Source organism: Centruroides vittatus, unplaced genomic scaffold (genome assembly GCF_030686945.1).
Source record: "Centruroides vittatus isolate TY-2023 unplaced genomic scaffold, ASM3068694v2 contig_82, whole genome shotgun sequence".
NCBI lineage: Eukaryota > Metazoa > Arthropoda > Arachnida > Scorpiones > Buthidae > Centruroides > Centruroides vittatus.
This window is the reverse complement of record NW_027122533.1, coordinates 1,109,570-1,132,902: the sequence shown is the minus strand read 5'-3', so window position 1 is coordinate 1,132,902 and position 23,333 is coordinate 1,109,570. Positions and strand designations below refer to the sequence as shown.

The 23,333-nt window shown below is 32.6% G+C and overlaps 1 long non-coding RNA gene across 1 annotated transcript; it reads left to right on the top strand.

The window, feature by feature from the left end:
- Nucleotides 1-6,660: 6,660 nt before the first annotated feature.
- On the top strand, nucleotides 6,661-23,292 carry LOC136982315 (uncharacterized). The gene is made up of 4 exons (XR_010881877.1): nucleotides 6,661-6,716; nucleotides 12,571-12,681; nucleotides 22,962-23,067; nucleotides 23,213-23,292. It is a non-coding gene; the product is annotated as an uncharacterized lncRNA (long non-coding RNA).
- The last annotated feature ends 41 nt before the right edge of the window (nucleotides 23,293-23,333 follow it).

Here is a 23,333-nt window from a genome sequence, read left to right as displayed (position 1 = left end):
AAAATGTCTGCATACCATGAACTTGCAATTGCAACTAAATTGAAATGAGTGGCTTAATATACAGAGTAATTCAGAAAGAATATTTTGAGTTTAATCTTTACATTTTGAAAAATTAACAAAACAGAATAAGTAGTACATAAAGGTGAATAAAAAAATTACGTTTTCGATTATGAACAATAGATGGCGCTATTGTAAAGTTTATGTAGCAAGGTCTAAAAACTGAAATTCATGATACCATGAATTGATACCATGCCGTGATGCATCGCTGTAGTCGACATATTTGGGCTCGTTTTGTGTGTACGGTGTTTCTAGAGCGATGCTGAGTGTTTGTTTCTTTCGATCTCAATTAGTTGGATTTCTAGTTATACGAGGGCTATTTTTTAAATAAGGTCCGTTTGTGAATGAAAGTGAGAATAATGCGCAATCACGGCAGTATGCATACGCTTCTGCTCCGAGCAAGTTTGGCGTGCGTTTTGACGCTATTTGCAGCCATATCGTCTGTCTGTATGCTGAGCTGTAGAAGTTTAAAATGTTTAAGAAAATTGAGTTACCCGCCGACTGTGAGATACGATCTGTTATTCGATTCTTGAATGCAAGAAACTTGGCAGCAGCGGAAATTCAGCGTCAGATTTGTGAAGTTTACGGTGATAATGCTATGAGTGACAGTAAAGTTCGAAAATGGGTAAGAATGTTCAAGGATGGGCGAGTTAATGTGCATGATGAACCACGCCCTGGCCGACCTTCTCTGATTTCTGAAGATTTGATTCGTGATGTGGATAACAAAATTCGAGAGGACCGACGATTGACGATTTCAAAGTTATCAATTGAATTTCCACAGATTTCAAGATCAGTTTTGTATACCATTGTTTCGGAGAAACTGAATTATCGAAAATTGTTTTCTCAGTGCGTTCCAAGATTGCTTTCTGACGATCACAAAACAAAATGATTAAACAGTGCTTTATCGTTTTGACTCGATACGATCATCCACACAGTCCAGACCTTGCACCCAGTGATTTTCACTTGTTTCGATACTTAAGGGAGTTCCTGGGTGGTCAACATTTCAACGACGAAGAAGAAGTGAAAACTGCAGTCGTGGATTGGGCTTCTTGACAGGCGGCAGATTTCTTTGAAGTCGGAATTCAAAAAATTGTTGAGCGGTATGAGAAATGTTTAAACAAAATGGAAATTATGTAGAAAAGTAGATAAAAGTATGTAGAATATGGAAAAAAAATATATTTTAACGATATTTACAGTATTTTTCTTCTTATTAAAAAACGGACCTTATTTAAAAAATAGCTTTCGTATATATATTAAATGGTTTAGTGTTCAGCACCGAATTGTGAACATTTGATAGCGAAAGGTATATATAATAGAAGGCTTTAAATAAATAGGATTAAAAATAAAAAGCTCTATCAATTGTTCGTGTAATAAAGCGAAAGAATAAATGTATTTACTTTTCAAATGCAAAATTAGAGAAGATATTTTAAGATATTTCCTAAAATAAGAATATATATAGTTTTCTATATTTACATGAACTTTTACATTATACAAACTAAAAACAGGAGCTCAGATTGAACGTTTTCTTAAATTAAAATTTGATGAAGAAAAAAGAAAACCATTCTCACAAACTTTACATCTTACGTAAAGTAAACCTACAAAAGTGTTAGCAATAGATAATAATTTCCTTCATTTAGAAACTTTCTTGTGCACATTAACTAAATTTAATTACTTTTATAAAAAATTAAATAAATACATTTATAAAAATTTATTAAACAGTAGACCAAAAATAAAAATATATACTTTAACTTTATTTGTTGTTTATTTTATAAAAAATGATAATTAACTGCTAACGTATTAAAGCACGGAACGTGATCGTAGTACATGAGGACTCCGAGTCAAACTCCAAATGTGACTGATATGTAAATTTTTAGTTGATACGATACGTAAGTAAAAAATTTGTATTATAAAAATGAATTTCACTAGCCTACATACTTAAGTCTGGATAAAATTTTTTCACGGCCCACTGTGCGCGCAGTATGGAAGAATTCGAACTGAAAAATTGCATAATACAATGAAACCAGCCAGCACAAAATATGTTTTAAATGGTTTTAAATATATGGCCTATTTTTTCTGAAATTTGATTGGTTGGCAATTACTGTTTGATATTTGGCACTGCCTGATACACTTTGAAATATTAGGAATAAATATGATATGAGAAAAAACTGAAGATATATTTTCAATTGGCCTCTACTTGACAAAGGAAATTGGGTCATTTCGAACCATACGAGTATCGCGATAAATGTGACAATAGTGGGCTAAAATAACCAAACACTTTATATTGTTTTCATTTTAATGTTTGTTATATCGTAGCATTTGATTTAAATAAGTACAAAGGTTATTTTACTTAAGGGTTTATCACACAGAATGACCAATCTAACACATTTTAAAAATTTTTCATTTTTCTAATTTACTCAATTTAAAGAATTTTTAAAATGTGATAGATTGGGCACTAGGTGTTTTAAACCTTTCCGTAAGATAACGTTTGTTTTTATATAGCTCAAACATTATAATGTAATATATAGAAGGGTTAGAAGTGCGAAATAATTTAATAGACTATTTCGTACAGTCAAACCTGTTTTTAAGCGGTCTTTTTGTGCGATTTTTTAATTGTGCGGTTATTATGCGATTTTTAATTTGTGCGGTATAGTTGGCGACTAGTCTCGTGCGATTTGTCATGTCTCACGTTAACTTATTATAGCTAAATAAACTTATTATAGCATAAATGAACTTATTATAGTAATATTATTGCATGTATATGCAAAAAATGAAATAATTTATTTTTTAAGTCAACAAAACACCACCTGGACAAAAATATGTAAAACAGACGATAGACGAGACGATAGTCAAGTGTTGACATCTGTTGTCAATAAATTCTATTTCGTACGGTTTTGGGTTATTTTCTATGAGAGACTTTTTTTATGCGGTCCCTATTGACTGCATTAAAAAAAATATTTTTTAAACTGTGATGCGAAAACTATTTTTTATAGCCACTCGTGAAGTTTCGTGCGATTTTTTATGCAGTTTTTATATGCGGTCCCTATCCACCGCATAAAAACAGGTTTGACTGTACTTTTAAAAAATCCGTTCATTTGTGACAAGATTTTTGTGATATAATTTAAAATCACTGTGCTGTACTTTTTTTAAGTTTTACTCTAGATTCGCGTTGTTTTTTACTTTACTGATAGACATTCGCGTCTTTATGATTATCATGTGTGTTTTTATGATTTACATTATTCTGTTTAAATAAATTTAGTTTAGAAAGTTTATTTGTTTAAATACTGGTAACGAATTTTAAATGTTTCTGTGTTAACAAAACAAACTGTGTCATTCTAACGTCGTAAAATCTGAGATGTTTATATTCGAAGTTGTGAGTTTCGACACTTGGATGTCAACTTACACCAGTTAACATGGCATCGGCTCCACGATATGGCACTCGATTGTAATGTTTAATTCATATTAATCATATAAAATTTGGAGGTGTTTGTCAAATGTTTTTTTTGTAATACGGTTATAATAGCTCAATTTCGATTACAGTCTGACTATTTTAACGCAAAAGTTGATTGATGTCATATGTCGTGTCTGTCGCGTGGCTTGGCGCACACGTCAATTTACATATTTTTCCTCTATTAGCTAGTCCTTGGATGACGTCGTCTACACGTGTTAGATTTAATTATAATTTTGAAAAAAAGAGAAAACTGATTTAACGGTTACGGAATGAACCGAAATCAGGATTTCGTGTTTCACGAGGTAACAAAGTTCAGAAAATGATCAAAACTTAAAGTAAACTTAACGATTCATTTGACAAAAACATAACCTTAGAAACTATCATGCGTACAAATAAAAACTAATCGTAGAATATACTTTAATCCCTCTACATTTTTACTGCCAGCGTTTTTAATTTTATAGGGTGTTGTCACATGAGATGAGTGTTCGTCATTAGACACTAGTCACATGGGTCTAACGTCGATTGTCGTCAACACGTTCAAAGCAATAAGTCTATCAACAAAGTATTCATTTTCTCATCATTATGATCTGTATACCATTATTTTCTTACTGCATTTCAATTAGTATTTATTTCAGATACAAAAATTAAAAAGAAAAATAGAAAAAATCTAACAGAATGTTATAATTTATTTATTATATTATAAAAGATTTCATTTTGTGTTTCTTTTAATATCTCCGGATGAGTAATAATTGGAATATGCCGTTATTGTTTTCACTTGCAGAATTTTAAGCAAATTCAATGTACAGTATATATGATTTATTGATTTTTGTTTGAAATTTAGGCTTCTATCGTAATACATGGAAATAAGCTCAGAGAAAGATGATCCAGACAGGCACAGCATATTGCATAAATATTGAAATTTACTGTGCAACAAGCTCATGGCTAGTTAATTTAGATGAACCGAGAAAATGTTGCCAATTGCTTTACTGAGGACAACCGATTAAAAAAAAGTAGAAACTTTTAATAATCTTCATTGGTACAAAGTACTTTCACATTATAAATTCGAATTATGTTCTGTGCAATGAACACGGAACTGCCGGGTGTAATGTACGGCGAACATATTTTCGTCGTAAATAGGCCTACTGATGATTCTTCTTTTAATCATACTAATAACGAGTGCGCGCATGCATAATAAAATCAGTTATGTTTATCTCGTGTGTGTTCCCAATACTACAGACATAACTGTCGATTTTAATCAAAGTTTTTTATCTTCAATATATGAAATGTTTATTGTTCTATTGGCATTCAAACTGTTAGCCAGATATGACAAACCCACTGGTGACAAGCCTGTGGAAACGTAATTTTATTTACCTGTTTTCTTCTGGTCGAACACTATGCACTGTCTTGAGATAACACGGCCTCGGGGAATCGAATTTTTGTTTTCTTCATTAGGCGATATTTCTGGTTTTCCTGCAATTTTTTTTCGAATAAATGAGTTTTTCCATTGCTGGTTTTGATTCGACTACAGAAATGAAACCGATATTCATAACGAAAATGGTTTAAACTTTACTTGACTAATGAAGAGGTATGAATTAACTACGAATTCGTAGTACATAACATTAAAATATATTATTTTAATACCTACTGCACTGTTAATTGTAGAGTGTATTGGTAGTGAGTAGGCAGAACACCTCAACTTCCTCAAGGTCAAATTTATGTGAGTCGCGGGAAGGCTTCCGAAGCTTCCATTCGTTCTGCATTTGAAAAAAGTTGCTGATCACAGCTGAAATAATTCTTTTAAACAATATAATCTACGTCATGTTTTGTTATTTTTACAAACGCACACAATTAGTACTTACCATTCGCATTTATTAAAAAACAATAAAATAATAATTTTCATTAAAAATGCCAATTTTCAGAGCGGGTGCTAGCATTGGCAAAACAAGCTTATGCTTAAGCGACAAAAATTATTTTAATTTTAATTTTCTAAACAACATAATAGTATGCACGAGCCTGGCTGCAGCGTTTGCAAGGGATTTTTCGATTACCATTCGTATTAATCAAAGCACACTAATCGAGGTTACATCAGGTAATTTATCTGTGACTGAGTGAGTAATAGAATACATTTTCGTACAGAGAATGATGAGTATATTATACAGTTGATTTCTTAAAAATCCAATTTTATCTAATAAAAAACTAACAGATCTTTATATACCCAGAAGACTCTTACAACTACACTTCGACCTGTTTATACAACTCAGATATTATAAATATATTTTTAATAACTGACTTTTTTCTATCAGTTACTGAAATAATCTTTAAACTATAATAAATACACGCGCGGAAGAGCCTATAAATGAAAGTCATTTTCGTTATTGTTGATTGTAACGGAAATTGTGAAAGAATGTTTAAAAATTTGAAACGTTTTATTTCTTGTATATTTGTACCTCACTTAAAATATATATTTAGTCTTAACAAAATTAACAGAATTTGGAACAGTAGCTATTATAAGGGACTCGGATAATAGTAAAATTTTGTAGTTGATTTGGGCTGATCTAAGTTATCCAAAGCTTATTAAAATCAAATGGGACCACATTTTTTAAAATTAGATTAAAAATCTTTACATTGATTGCAATAAAACAAAGCGAGTGAGGAGATAAAAAAGAGTCATTTTTTTAAACTCATCTCTATTTCAAAAATTAAGCATTATGCCATTTTATAATAAATAATAACGTAACGGTTATTTGTTTAATAATATCTAATATTAGATAGTGCTGCACAAAATTTTAACTTTATCTTAATATATCATATCACTTTGCACTATGAAAGCTGAGGAATTCGTTACTGGATTTTTTAACCATAGGAATATATTTTTTATATATTTATTAATTATCGTAAATTTTTTCTTTGTATATATTTATAGTATTTTAAGTTTGAGTTATATGAGTGACGAATCTCTATGTAGTTGAATAATAATTTAACTGCTCTATATATGACGAAACTTCAAGGTTTTCTGAACAAAAATAACACGCTAAATTTACATATTAATATAAATATTATATGTTATCTGATAGACTATAGATTTGATGAGTAAGACTACTTATGCAGAGTACGAGAAAATGCTAGACGAGACAAATTAACGGAAAATGGAGAGAAAAGAGAAAAGTCACCCGTTCGATACAGCTGGTGTTTTCTCTCGTACACTTTTCTGGTATGTATTGTTATTTTATCTGATTAATAATTAAAATTTTATAATATAAATAGGGATTAATTATGTTATTTTTTCAAGTGTAATCTTTTAAATTTTAATTGAAACGATTTTTTATATAAACAAGACTTTTAAACTACACTTCCACTTGTTTATGCAACTGAGACATAAATATATTTTTAATGGCTGTTCTTTGTATCATTTATTGAAATAATCTTTAAACTAAACTTAGAAATGAAAAAAATGTACAACACAAAAAATTCATGCAAAAATAAAAAGCTTTTGAAGTCTTCGAATCGTTTTTTCTCAGTTACTGAAAGACAATTTTTTACAATAAAAATTTCCAAATCATTTGACGTTGCGGGACTTTTAGACAATTAACATAAATACAGATGCAGAAGACTCTATAAAACAGTCATTTTCTTTCCGGTTGATTGTAACGATATTGTGAAAGAAGGTTTAAAAATTTCAAACGTTTTTCGTTTTTGTATATTTGTACATTATTCAAAATATATATTTCACTTTGGATTTCATTAAATATCAGAAACAGCTTTAAATGATTGAATATATTTAAGGATGATGAATTTGTTTCAAATAAATTATTCACTGTAATATCCACATCCAATGTACCCGAACACTTATGTAATTTACTCGAATAATGTGAACGGTATTTGTTTTTTTGCATGGAGATATAAATTACGTTTTATTAATAGTGATTGATTGCTCACTTTTACTTTTCGCCATTGTTGTGTATATAACGCGGCAAATCGTCTAAAATTTGATTTTGCTAGATTTTTCAAATTCGAAAAAAGGGAAGAAATCTCGTCTTTCTGCATGGTGCGTATTGGCTTTTATTTCGTATATTAAGATTTCAAACTAAGGACATCATTAATAAACACAATTTGGCGTGGTAGCATATTTCTTGTGATGTCAGACTTAATGTTTTATTCTTTATTAGCATTTACTAGTTTTTTATAATTCATTTCTATTTACGAAATTAAGCTTTTTGGCATTTTATAATAAATAATGACATGACGGTTATTTCTTTAATAATATCTTACGTTATGTGGTTTTGCACAAAATTTTAACCTGATCTTAATATATCTTAGTACTTTTTGCAGGGAAAGTTAAACAATTCGTTCTGAATATTTATTTTACCATAGAAACTTATTATTTTTATATATTTATCAATCTTCAAATAATTCTTCCTTTGCTTATATTTGTAGTGTTTTAAGTACTGTACATGAAAAGGCATTTTAAGTTAGAATTATGTCAGTGACGAATATGAGTTGAATAATAATTTAACTGCTTATTACATCTTTACAAAACTTCAAGGTTTCGATAACACAAATAAAACGCTAAACTTTTACACGTTAAAATAAATATTATACATTATCTGGTAGATGTGTATATTTTATAAGTAAGACTATAAATGCAGTGTATAAAATCTATATGAGATAAATTAATAGAGAATAGAGAAGCAAACGAAAATTAAATCGTTCGATATAGTTCGTGTTTTCTCTCGTATATTTTTCTCCTATGTGTTACTATTCTCTCTGACTAATAATTGAAATTTTATAATATAAATGACTATTAACGTTTTGCTGGAGTGTAATATATTAAAACAAATTTCTTAAGTTTTGCATAATATCATTTAATTTAATTTTATTATATTATTTAATTTTCCGATTGTCATTACATGAAGAAAAAACCGCAAATAATCCTGTGTGCAGGATGTTATGAAATTTATATATTGAGAACAAATATATAGATTCTTCAGCAAAATCAGAAGATTCAATTGAAATTATTTTCTCTGTCATCCATGTAATATACTCTGTATTTGATATGTATTTAATTAGTTATTTATTTTAAAATATGCAATACGTAATTTAAATATTAATTTATTTAAAGCTATTATTTTACTGCAATAAGTATTGCACAATAATAGAATTTCACGTCATTCTACGTGTACTTGAAAGAATACTCTCAAACTGGTATTTGTTCATGATTGACAGAAAGATTTATTAAATATACGAACAATCACTTAATACAGGAAAAAAAATAAAATATTCATTATATTTATCGCTGGAATAGACTCTCTCTGTGATGTACTGTACTGTACGTGTTGGAATTTTTCTGATAAGAACCTAGTTCTTAAAAGTATACGTTGCATAATTGAGATACCATTCATAACACGTGACACTTAGTATGGGAGATGTATTATTGTGAGAATATTTATCAAATAAATATATTTATACCTCACAAATTTTCACATATATTTAGCATATAGACTGAACTATTTTTGACCGATAATAATATGAAGTATACTTACGATAGCAGATCAACTCTAGTCGTACAAAGTACAACTAAATATAAGTGGGTGTTCTGCTGAAATACAAGTAGGTTGTAGAATACACCATTTCAGTGTAGTTTTAAAAAAGTCGATGACGGTACAGTACATATATTCTTAAAACGTTACTTCAGAATCGTCCATATTGAGAATAACTGAGCCAATCCTCTTAGCATAAATGGCATGTATTTTAAGCCTTTCCACCAAGTTCAATAAGTATCGATACTGTGAGAATCTGAAGAGGTGGGGCTAGTAAATTAATTAAATCCTTTAATTAATTAACATAATATTCCAATCTGATTCTAACCTCACCCCTCCCCGGAAAAGGGATGACGAAGCGGAAAAAAAAACCCAAAACCCCTGGTCTTATGTTATTCGATTTTTCAACCGATAAGACGATTGAAACGTCCGTTCACTTTAAACAATTATTACTAAGGTCGCAAGACAAATCTTCATCTTAGTCACCTCCAGCTATTAATTCCGAATGTTTGACAGCTGTTATCAATTTTATGAGGTAAAATGAGTAACAATACCGGATAGAGAGAGGTCATAAATTTGTTGAAACGTTTGATTTCGACAAATTAACATAAACAGACTTTAGACACATACCGAACTTTGAAGGAGTTGCATCATCCGATGCAGTAGTCAGCTCCGCGAAACGGGTATAAAAATGGGTTGGACACAGACCTCCGGGCGGACATCCACCAGATATCCTGGTCCTCGATACAAGACGGCTATTACCTCCTGGCGACATCAACAATGGACACAGGACCCGAAGCCGCCATAATCTCCGCCAGTTCTTCCACAGCCCGCCATACACCACAGCGGACATGGACGGCAACATCACAGCCGAGATAGAACCCGTCCCTCCATAAGCCATAACAGCCACCTCCAGCCCGAAGACAGAGTTGTACGTGCCACCTTTCCTGATTGCCGATCCTGGAGCGTTTCATCAACGTCCTATACAACGGTCTAAGAGGTATATTCTACATAGATTATAGAACTCTCTCTCGCTCTCAGTCCGAACAGTTTGTAAGTTAGATTAGTATTATTGAACATTAACGTTCGAACGTCACGCGCCAAATAGAATTGTCGTGATGATACAAGTATTTACTGTTAATTTGGTATTTTATAGTCGTACTACAGAATAATTGTAATTAGAGCTGTATCTTCCATTTTTGTACGCTCTTTGTATATGCTTACCTGTTTATTAAATTAGTTTTCCTTGAGTACAGCCGCCACCTTATTCCGACCTCACCAACCCTCCCACTCGATTTTGCCCGCCTACAGCCATCCATTGACATCGTGACGGTCTTCACGAGACCGTGCCGGTAAGTAGGGTCAAGCTCGCCGCTTAACCCCGGTATTAGTTTCCTTCTGAAAGATTTTACACTGGCCATTTTCAAAACCGGAAATCTTGTTGGGTGTCGTTGTGGCGTTGACTTCCATTTGTTGTTTCTGCTTTCTATTCAACTTATTTTATTCCTTCTGGGAATTTCATACTCTCAATGGAGGCTGAGTGAGCCCCAGAGCAGCAATTAATATAGTGTGGATCACTCGAGGCAATCGATCCAAGCTATTTGGTTTAAAAGTTAGTTCGTTGGTCAGTACTACAGTTTACAGTAATATCATGTCTTATATACACAAAACGAGCGTCAAATTTACTGTCCTGCTAATAGACTCTGAGGGCATTATAATAAATAAGATAGAAATAAATATGATTTCTTCACGCCTCTTCAACTTTGATGAAGACGTAAAACAGCGTTTTTACATTGAATGTACTTTTTCGTGTTAAAATTTTCAATGTCGCTGCAAACAAGTATATAAAAGTTGTGGCTCATTTTAAACATTTTTTGATAGTCCAAGTCGATTAACTGCGAAAAGTACTGCATAATGTCAAACTAAATATTTATCTATAAACAGTAATTAATCCGAACTCTAAACATATATAGATTCTGGAAATAAAATTTGACAAAATATATTAAATGATTTTTTGTCATTAATATTTCTATGTAGGGTTATCTTTACCGAAAATAGTGTAAAGTTACATTTTGGTTTCTGATTGGACTGTATGATTGGTTTTTATTTGATCTTACCTGTTTATGAAAAGTATAACGATACTGGATCCTCTAACCGAGAAAAATCCTCCATACGGTATCAATATCGGCACTATAAAGACATACTGTACCTAATTATAATTTTCAAATGTTTAGCGTATAATATATATTCATTGCGAACACGAAGCAAATATATCAACTGAGCTGCGTTCTTCTAATATCATAAAGATATTTTGTTGTTTTTAAATCAACTCTTTGTTTGGAAAACTTTAAATAATTCTTCATGTAAATTCTGCAATTGGTTACTTATCTAAGAGATATTTGATCCATTGATCACCCTTTTATAATCTATTGCATTTGGATTGAATTATTACTATTCACAGTTATCATTGGTAGAAACTCGTTAACCTGATTGACAAATAACTTCTTCCAGCTTTAGGAATTAATGTTTTTAAGTTATATACTTGATATATTCTGTCACATTTTGTATAAACTTTTACACTGTAATTAGATTTTACCGTAATTTATTATTGTGTTTTTAAATAATACGAATCGAAAAATAAGATTTAATTGTACAATATCTGCTTTCTGTCTGTAATCGAATTCTTGTGTTAAAGTATTTGCCAGGTAGAGATTTAGCAAGGGAAATGTGTATACGATAACTTGTCACCCACAATGCTGATTTTATAATTCCGTTGTAAAGAAATGACACTAATAATACACTTTCGTTATCGCCTTGATTATCGATTATATTCAATTTAATTGATTTAGTGTCAGCACTTCAATGCTGTGTATTTATCTTGTTCAAAACACTCTTAGTCGAATATAAATGTTTAATTCTGACAATATTGCATATACGTTGTCAAGAATCGAAAATCTGAAACATAGTTGAAATTTAAAAAATAAGCATTACTAATTTTATAGTTCCAAACTTTGTTGCACGTAACTTACTAACTTACTTAGAACTAAAATAACTGTTTGATAACTTAAATATATTTTAAAGTTCCGTCAGATGGTAAATTTTTTTTTGTAAAAGTAAAAGACATAGTCCTTCTAAAAATTCTTAGGCGATCACCACTGTATTTTCTCTCATGTTTTAGAACTAAGAACTAAGGATATGCAAGTATGAAGTCTTTTTTAAATATATATTTTTAATGTCGATGATGACAGATATACAGAACTTCGTTTATTAAAATATTTTTTATTGTTCCCGAAAATGCGTCAAACATATTTGTAATAATAGTAGTAATGATATATAATACTTACAATAATGCTGTTTTACTTAAAATGCTTCTGGCAATTCGTTCTTTATAAACAATCACAGTGATTATAATAAATGATTTGTATGGATAAACATTGTAACTGCGTTGTACGACGAAAGTAATTTCAAAATTATTAGTACAAAAACTTATGAGAGACAAGGTTAATAAATAAATTATTTATTTTACAGTTGGATTTTTCCTTTAATAAACAAAGGAAGAAAGCGAGTTTTACAAGAAAAAGATTTACACGAAGTTTCACAATATCACGCCTCAGAATATCTCGGAAATCTACTTCAAAAGTAAGTTTATTGTTAAGTTGTGAATATCCATAATTCATTTATTATTTCCTAATACTTTCAGCTCAATTCATGATTTTTGTAAGTTTATCTAAAATAAATAGAAATTTCATTCATTCAGATCAATTTTAAAATAGTATATTTTCTGTTAGTCGAAGTAAAATAAATTTATATTGTAGGAACAAGTACTGCTACATAATTTTCCTCATCTCGATCCCTCTTCTGACGATAAACTTAATAGTTTCTAAGCAGTCTGAATTTCGTGAAAGATCTGTTGTATTTTCTGCCAAGAAAACAGAATAACCAATTATTTAAATGTTAATCCTACTTCGATTTTGCAAAAAGTCAAATTATCTTACTGTTTAACAAACTGTATGATTTTTAGTTTTATTTTAATAAACGGGCAAATTTAAGGTTTTCCTAACGGAATCCCGGAATCCTGGCTGCTTTTAATCCGAAAAATTCTTCTCATTCTGGGAAATCCAGCAAATTCACTCTTTCTTTGTCTTGTGTTAAGTTAGCGCAAATTTTGCAAATAGTAAGTACAATTAACTCATAAACTATCAGAGTACAGTTTTATTTATTAATTTTAAGCCTGCTTATTAGTTTTTTTAAACATTTTTGCTTGTTATGTCAAGTCAGAGATTGTCAATAATCAATCATTAAACTTGTCATAACAACCAATAATCAACGTCAATAATCAATATTTATTGATCTCAAAACTAAAATTTCTTTACTTGCCACAACTTGTATTATTTTAAATAATTACGTTAATACTGTCTTATTTTTTAACCACGCCCAGTAACTTCAATAACTGCATTACTCTAGGTTGTGCAAATTGGAAAAGGTTACAAAAGAATATAAAGTATGCAAGTATGAAGTTTTTCCAAACCTATCATAATTTTATCAGCAAGAGATGTTAGATTGTCTTTTTTGGAGTACTTGTTAATTCTACCTCCAGTGATTCTAATAAACTGCCAGATGTATTAAGCTGATCTGCAATGAATTTAGCTGAAAGCTTCATGCCGGTAATATAGCAGCTGAGGTAGACAAATCAAGAATACTAGACACCAAAAGAAGTACTGCAACGCATCTCGGAAACAAGTTAGAATTCTTTTGGGCTACAGGTGAAAACACACATAACATCTGTCTGAAATGCAATAAGGAAGATTCCACCCACATCAATTGAATCGGAAAGGGCAGTCTCTACATCAGTACTTTTCATTATTGAAATAGGAAGAACCAGATTCTGTAACCGTAGTATTGATCATCTTTGCTATTTAAAATCTTATTATAAAAATTTAAACTAATATTTACTATTGTGTTTTATTTAGATAACGAAAATTACCTTCTAACTTACAAGTTTTAAAGAAGTTTATTATTTTCTTTAAATTTTCATCTAAATTTAAAGGCATTTTTGTTGTAAGCAGTTTCCAAGAAACTTTAATATTTTTTTTCTATTTGTGAAAATTTCTACGTAATTTAAAAGTAATTTTTGACAAATATTTTACGCAAATTACTTAATTTTATTATTTTGGAGGTTGCAGGGCGTATAAAATAACAACAAAAAAAACAGAAATGTAATAACTGGAGATAATATTACGTATAATCACAAGTACTTTTGTCATATATGAGTAAATTGTGATTCCGATATTATGGTTTTTTTTAGTGGCAAAGCCACTCGTTTCAAATGGTAGGCTGAGATACAAATTGTCAGTTCAAATTTTCCAATGCGAATGATATCAGTTAAACAATGCGAATTGTTTTTTTAAAATGTTCTAATTGAATATAAAATATTCTCTATCATATAATTTTAACCTGTATTACAAATAATCTAATTAGTTTGTTAGCAAAAATGAAATTCAACTCTATTCAAATGCAGTTTCAACTCTTTTCAGCGCTGGTATTTAAATCGATTTGCTATGCTCTTCCACTGTAGGGCTGGACTGGTTATCGTACTTTAAAAAAATTCAATTGTTATTCATAAGAAAAATGTACAGACTAGATAAGGCAGTGCCAGGATATGCGATTCGCCATGATACCAATAGGATGTTATTGGAACCCTACTTGGTAATTAGGACCATGAAATTTTTAAAGAGATTGTTAAATAGTGAGAACACACAGGTTAGCACTATATTTTGAAGAATTTGTCAGAGAATAAAAAGAATTATCAAAACAATTGGTACAACAAATTTAGAATTAAATTGGCAAGTTACGGTTTGTCACATTTACTATTTAACAGCACGGAATCAGACTGGAATTTCGTTCTTTCCCTTTTGGTGGAGAATATGTATAATAACTGAGTTGAACGTGAGATGAAAAATTTACAGAAATCAAAATTTCACCCTTGCTATATAGACAATTTAAACTTCCTTCCAGCAAATAACTATATTCATTATAAAATACCTTTTGGGATGAAAAGATTCTATATGCAGATCAGACTAAACAGTTTTTACATTACAGTTGAAGGGAATTATTTGGACATCAGGAATAAACAATGTAAGCTGTGTAATGAACAAATTTCTGTATACCATCTAATATGTTTGTGCAAGGATTGTTCCAAGCTCAGAGAGCAAATTGGTATTTTCACCTTGTCAGTCAGTAAAACAATGCAAGAATTCTATCAAAAATTATTCCATATGGGTCCAATTATGATTACCAGGGTATAACATTTCTTTATTAAATATATTTAAAGGGCTGAGAGCCTTAACGAATGATTCTAATGTTCATTTTTACTGTTATTTTTATTTTTGTATGCTATGATGTTATCTAATTGAACAAATGTATGAATAGAAGATAATATTCATAACAAAAATTTTATTGTCGAAGGACATATATTATTTTACTAATACATGAAAGTCAAAGCACCCCTTGTAACTGGAATTTTTCCAAATTACGCTAATAAACTTTGAATTGAATTGAATTGAATTTTAACCTGTATTACATACATTGTAAAATTTTTTAACTGCACAGAGAATGTACTTTTTTAGTAAAAAATTTCTCGCATCTCACAGAAGCCACGTCGCTCTACTCGTAAGTAAAGTTTACAAGAAATTACGTAGTCATCTCTTGTGATCATCGCATGTAATTAGCGCAATATCACACAATATTAGTTTAATATTTTCACAGATGCTTTAAAAGCCGTCGAATTGGTTTAGATTATAATGTTCGAAATGTGGAACTTACCTGGGCTTACTCACTGCTTGAACCTTCCTTTTTGCATTATTCATATGTCGGTACACGAACGAAATGAGTTGAAAAGCTAAAGGACTAGGGTAGAAAATAATGTAATCGTATGTTTTACATAAATTTATGGTAATATCTATAAAAACATTGCACTAATATACTGTCTCACATCTGTATATTTCAATGAGATACACTCCTCAAGTGTGAAACTATATTTTATTTGCACCACGAAGGAATTTGCGTAGCTACATGAAATTTTTAGGACAGCTAGAGGTAACAGAGATATGCATATTATTAAGTTTAGGTACGAATATAATCATGTGGTACTTAGTTTTAAGCTATAAATTCAAATAGCCAGTTGGACTGTAACTGCTATCAGTGAGAATTCGCAGCAGCCTAACTTTTGATAAAGCATAGAAATTGCCTCTGAGACGGCTACTGTCTGAATACCACTAGTAAATGGCTAGGGAACGAAATCGTATCCCTTAAATTTTATCTTATGAACGTTTTAAATAAATAAATATATCAAAACTCTTGCAATATTAATTTTTTTCTTACAAAGAATAGTAATTCATTTTAAAAATCTATATTATTGCATATTATTTCTGCAAATGTATTTAGAAAAACTTATTATATATACAATAAAGAAATATAACTTAATATATTAATATTTATTACTATTATGAGAAAGTACAAGTCAGTTGAAATCTGCAAGTAAAGTATTTAAAGTAATTAATTTACACATTTATTGTAAGTTTATAATCGCTTTTTTCTTTCAGGTATAACTTTCAAGGCTGGTGTTCTTGCATGACAATAAATGTTTTAAAAGATATTTGAAATTATATTTTAAAAATTTTTCAAAAGAAAGTGACATTGTTACATAGATATAGAGAACACTGACAGATGCTAAATCTATTTGCTCCATTCTTTTGAATAGAATTTTAATAAATAATTAATATTACGTATTACGTATTACGAAATATTAATATTTTGTTTTTTGCACAGTAGAAATCGATCTTCATACTTACCTCGTAATAAACATTAAAACACCTTATATAATTCAACAGTTGAAGAGAAAAATAAATAAGATGGATATGAATCTCCCTTTCTATCAATTTCTTTAATATAACTTACTAGGAACAATTATTTGGACAATTTGGAAATATAGAAGGTTAGGTATCTTCAGTTAGTTTTTGGTCTTAATCTAGGAACAATTAACCATGACCCATCATCTCTTTTTACTTTTACTTCTTTGATGATAAATTTGTCATCAAAATGTTTAATATTCACAACAGTGTTTTTAGAAAAGGAATCAAAGCTATACCATGTCATTACGTGGTATAGCTTTAATCCGCATACTATTCCTTTCTGGACTTTTGGGAAAAGAGTAAACTGTTGTGTATTCTGTAGAAAAGTAGAGTGATTTGGAGTAAGATGGTAAGCAGGGGAATATGCCTAATTTTTGTTATTTTCAAACGGTGACGCCATATATTGTCATGTGTTCGTATGATGAATCGTTGGGCCAATATTGAGTGCAGAAAGCCGTAGTTGGCTACTGTTACAACATTTTCTACATCTGAGAAGAATAAAAGCAAGATAAGAACGAAGTTTTTGTTGTAAAATGTTTCTAGAGTCATGTTAAAACTAAAAGTTAAAATAGAATTTATTAAAAATTGCGAAAAACAATTACAGGTATACCTCGCCTTACGTCGGTAATTTGTTTTAGGAGAGGCAATGTAAGTCGAATTTACTTCTGTCCGAATTTACTTGTCATTAGGCTTAAACCACAAATTACCATTCCCAGTTCTGTATTTTATTTATAAATGCATTTTTAATAATATATGGTTAATAAGAATCTATTTTAAGCTTAAAAACAAATAAATTTTAGTTTTTAATATATTACAGTAGAATGTAATCTAGATTTAAGAATACATGTACTGTACGTACTGTACAGTACATACTTGTAAATGTACTGTACACATGTTTACAATTTGGTGATGTTTACAGTACACCGCAGACTCTTTATTTCTGAATGTGGTTTCTCTAAGACATTATAAAATAACTTTTTAAGGTTAAATAACAAATACAATTATTAAAATTATTTAGGCGATATTCGAATCATAGAGAAATTTATTGCTATGTATTCCGAAAGACAGGAAGGTGATCGCTAGGCGACAGAAGAGTTGGCCTTATAGAAGACTTTGGGAGGACTTTGATCGGTAGCTGGCCCCTATTCAGGCGTCATCGGCAAGGAAGAAACCCGGAAAAACTCCTAGCTGCCAGCCTGTCCGAGTGGGGAGCGAACCCACAACCGAACTCCAGTGTCTAGGGTTTGATCTCTGCCGCAATGATAGTAGGCGATAGTAGAATATAAACTAATATATGTTAAATTTACCAATATCGAGTAGCGCTGACAACGACGCCAAATGGTAGATATTGGAACTACCGTGGGAAACGCCTATAATAAACACTAAAAGACCGCTAAATAAAACGACAACACAGAAACACAGATGTTTTCATGTTTTGTTCTCTAGGATTTATGATGATTGTATTAACATTTACTGTAAATGTACAGTACATATTTTAATATGATTTTATGTGCTTTTAACGCTTTTCTAGTGATATTACGACTTCAACAATTGTGGCGGACGGATTTAAACTCGAATAAAATAACTTAAACTTGATTTTTATTTTTCCATATACTTTTTTGACAAACGACGTAACTCCAGGTATACCTGTAATGTGTGATGTAGTTAAAGCTATTTTCTGAAGTCAAAAACAACATCCAATAGTTTTTTTAATTTTTTTAATTAATAGATTTTATTATATATACGTTTAATTAAGTCGGGGGTTGGGAAATTTCAATTAAAATCGTAATTTTAAAAAATATTTAGAAATATACCGCCAACTAGTATTTACCCTACTTTTTACCCTTCTTTTCCTGAGAGTTTCATGAGAATGTCCCGCGAAAGACGACACCAGCTGTTCTCAAGGTCATCCAGCTACAACTGGAACTTTAATATGCCTATTATTCAAATGGACGAAAGGGACATCGACAACTGCATCCAGAACCTCACTAACCTTATTCTTAACTGTTACCACTTGGCCAGCAAGAAGAGGACCAAAACAAAGACCAATGCCCCGTGGTGGGATGGGGAACTAACGAGGCACCGTAAGCATGTCCGTACTCTTCGGAAACGCTATCAAAACCAGACGGACGAGCAACTCAGGCTCACCCAGAAGGCCGAATACACATCCAACTTTAATAATTACAAAACCCTAATTAATAAAAAGAGACATCAAGCCTGGAGGCAATACTGCAGTCGGTTTAACGAACCTTGGGGTGACCCATACTATATTGCCTTCAAAAGGAGAGACAAGGTAAATATTCCTATGGCTGTTAAGACTAACGAGGGATCCTATACCAATTCCCTGGAGAATACTCTAAAGGAATTGTTTGAGTATCACTTTCCTCTCGACGACCCTGAGGACGACACCGTGGACCAAACAGAGACCCGTAACAGCACGATTGAACCAACCAACCAGGAAGATGATCGCCCCTTTACTTACAGAGAAGTCAATCATGCAATTAACCTTATCAACAACAAAAAGGCACCTGGTATGGATCACATCACTGGAAAAATGGTCAAAGAGGTGTTCCTCGCCATTCCATCAACTTTCGTCACACTATACAACCGATGCCTAACTTTGGGTTATTTCCCTCGTTATTGGAAATGTGCATCAGTAAAATTTATTAGGAAACGCCAGAATGAAATCCCTCAGTTTGCGAAAGACTATAGGCCTATCAGCCTGCTCCCAATTATGGGCAAGGTTTTAGATAGGCTAGTTATTACCAGGATCCTATCCTACCTAAGAAGAAAGAATGCCCTTAGCCATCATCAACATGGCTTTACTCCTGGGAAGTCCACCACTACGGCTCTCACCAAGATCACAGAGTACATCACCCAGGCCAAAGCTGAAAGGAAGCACACGCTGTTAGTCTCGATCGACTTCCGTGGAGCCTTCGACAACCTCTGGTGGCCCACAATCCTGCAACAGCTCCAGGTTCACCACTGTCCTCGAAACTTATTCCATCTGATCAAAAGCTTTATCAACGACAGGAAGGCTGGCCTTTTTGCGAACAACATTAGTCACTGCCATCATGTCACCAAGGGCTGTCCACAGGGGTCAATCTCCGGTCCGGGCCTATGGACTATCGTCCACAGCGATCTGCTATCTAATATTAATAATGATAATGACAACAACCATCTTATCCAAGGCTATGCTGATGACACAGTTATTCTTGTCTCTGACAAGAACTCTGGCAATTTACCTATCCTCAGTAATAATCTCCTAACAAAGGTCTTCAGCTGGAGCGACAAAAACAAGCTCCCCATCAATTATTCGAAGTGCTGCTATATAATTTTTTCTAAAAACACTCCGCTACAGAGAAGCCCACGCATTGAGATCAATGGTGTCAAAATCTCCCGTGTCAAGGAATTTATATACCTAGGTGTTAAACTCGAGCAACAACTACAATGGTCCAGCCACATTGACATGGTGGTCTCGAAAGCAACTAAGGCATCAAACGCCCTTTTTTCCATCGCTAAGAATACCTGGGGCATTGGATACAAAGCAGCCAAATACATTTATCTAGGAGCAATTGAACCTATTTTGCTCTATGCGGCTCCGATCTGGGCGGAGGCTGCACAGAAGGTTCACATTCAAAGGAAGCTTTCTAAGGCCCAGCGCATTGCAGCTCTTAGGATCTGCAGGGCTTACCGGACAGCCCCGACCTCTGCCCTTCTGGTCATTGCTGGTCTGCTTCCTGTCCACATAAAAGCCAAAATGGCAGCCAGGATCTGGAACATTAACAAATTAGGCACCAGCAACTACCTCTGCAACACCAATAAGATTAATACTATGCTTTCTGATCTCCCTGAGCAAGTAAAGGAAGATATCAAATCCTACGGTATTGAGGTGAAGGATGCTAACTCTAATATGACGGTAGGCTACTCTACCATCAGTAGTTACACCCTTCCTCATGATGATACCTGTGACATCTCCATCTACACCGATGGGTCCAAGAACAACGAGAATGTGGGGGCAGCGTTTGTTCTTATTAACCATCAAAACGGCGACACTCATAAGTCTGCCTTCAAATTAGGTCCTCATTGTTCCGTCCCCCAAGCGGAAATACTTGCTATTACTAAGGCAATTGACTACGTTTTCACTGATTGGTTCCCCCGTAACAAAACCATCATCGTCTATACCGATAGCATCACTGCCATCCACTACATTACTGGCCTCCGGCGCAGAGGCGATAACGTTCCTCGAATCCACCGTCATCTTGCCTCTAATACGCACAACCACAATGTTCATTTTAAATGGGTACGTGGCCACTCGGGTGTAGCAGGCAACGAAGCCGCCGACAGCCTCGCTAAGTCCGCCGCAGCCTCCTCCCTCCCGTCTAGCTACGACAAGATCCCACCTTCTAAAATTAAGTACTGGAACTTCCAGCTTGCAATCCACCAATGGCAACAGGAATGGGATAGCAGCATCACCGGCAGGACGACTTACAACTTCATCCCTAACATCACCCAGCGCCTTCAGTGGAGACACTTCTCTCCTTCTTTCGCTATGACCCAGTTGCTAACTGGTCACGGCAACTTCAAGGCATACTTAAAAAGATTTCATATACTAGAAGACAACATCTGTCAGTGTGATGGCACTTCCATCCAGGACAGCAGTCACTTCCTCTTTGACTGTACGCTGTTCAACCAGAACCGTGACACTCTTATAGGCAGTGTACTCTATGCTGGCTTCAACTGGCCCTGTCCTTTTAACGTCTTCCTTGAAAACAAGGACATTTATTATAAGCTAGCAGACTTTCTCTCAGCGACGGCAGCACTGAATCCAGCGAGCAGTCTACACACCGCAAACAACAGTGTTCAAAATCCTGATTGAGTGGACTTCTCTTCAACAGTGTTTCTTCATGTACCCAGGAACTGTTTCCTTGTGATTCTCACTTCCATTGTGACTTTCTGTATCCTAGTGTTATGCTACCGTTCGCTACGCTACATGCTACTGTCTTATCTGTTTTACTGCTTTGCTTGTTCACCCCACCGCTTGTCAGGCAGTTGTCCTGATGCGTGCGCTGTGGGATCCCACCTCTTCCTCCCTCTTCCTGCCCCCACTTTCATCCCCTATCCTTCGCATTTCTCCTTCTTCCTTCATTTCTTTTCCCCTCCTGGTCGTACCTATGAGTGATACCAGGAGTTCCCCCCACTTTTCATAAATAAATAAATAAATAAGATCATCCAGCTGTGTAAACACTGACTCATTGGTGTTAGATTTCGCGATAAGGCAAGACAAAGGAAATTGTACTTTGAAGGTTTTTCTTCAAAATTAACACATTTCTTTCGTTTTTTAGTTTTTATGTTTAATTATATTAAAATTAAACAGTATTTAATTATCCTGAGTCCCAAGGAATAAACCTATTGTATATATATATTAACATAACATTGAAATTATCTTTACAAGCCATATAATGTAGTGTTTTATTTTGGGGTCTGTGGGACCCCGCCAGGTGCTCGGCAGAAATTTCTTCACCAGGCACCCCAAGGGTTAAATAGATTATGAAGTATAATACCATAATGATAATCATATCTTTACTCTACCTACCGATATTCTGCAGTGACATTCTTCTCATAATGTATTCTAATTGTGTACCAAATTTCAATTTTTAACTTTTGTCTTTATTATTATCAACCCATCTCGATTATATGTATAGATGCTGTGTTAATATTATATCCATTTTTTGTCGTATAGTAAAATGCACAGAAAAACTCGATGTTTTTAGTTGTGGCTCAGGATCATAACAATCTTCTTATCCAGAAATATTCGGACTAGCTGAATACTAGCGTGGACAATTATTACTGTTCCTTCCAATTCTCTGGTGATAAATTTTAAAAAATTTTTATGTTTTTCAAAATAAAATAGATTATGAAAGCACTAAACATAACTTTACAAAAATTGCATAACATTCATTAAAAGATTGTTTTTAAATTGAATGCTTAATCGAATTTTTTTTTCAGAGAATGGAACAAGGAATTGCAGAAGAAAAATTCGAGCGTAGTGAAAGCTTTATTACGTTTTGTTGGTTGGAAGTACTTGATCGTAATATTACTTGTACTAATTCAGGTATTACGACAGCTGATTTGAAAGATATAAAGCAAGTAGTGAAATAATCGAAAAATTTCTGATATTAATGTATATTATGTTGGTGGGACTGTTTTTTTTGAGGGCGTTGTTTGTTTGGGTCAATGAATGTCTTCTTTATTTACAGGACACGGCTGTAATTACAGGTCAAGCATACTTTGTAGGATTAACAATACGTTATTTCGAAAACAGACAGGAATGGAATCAACAGAACGTTTATGTTACAGTTGCGGGATTTGTTGCTGTAA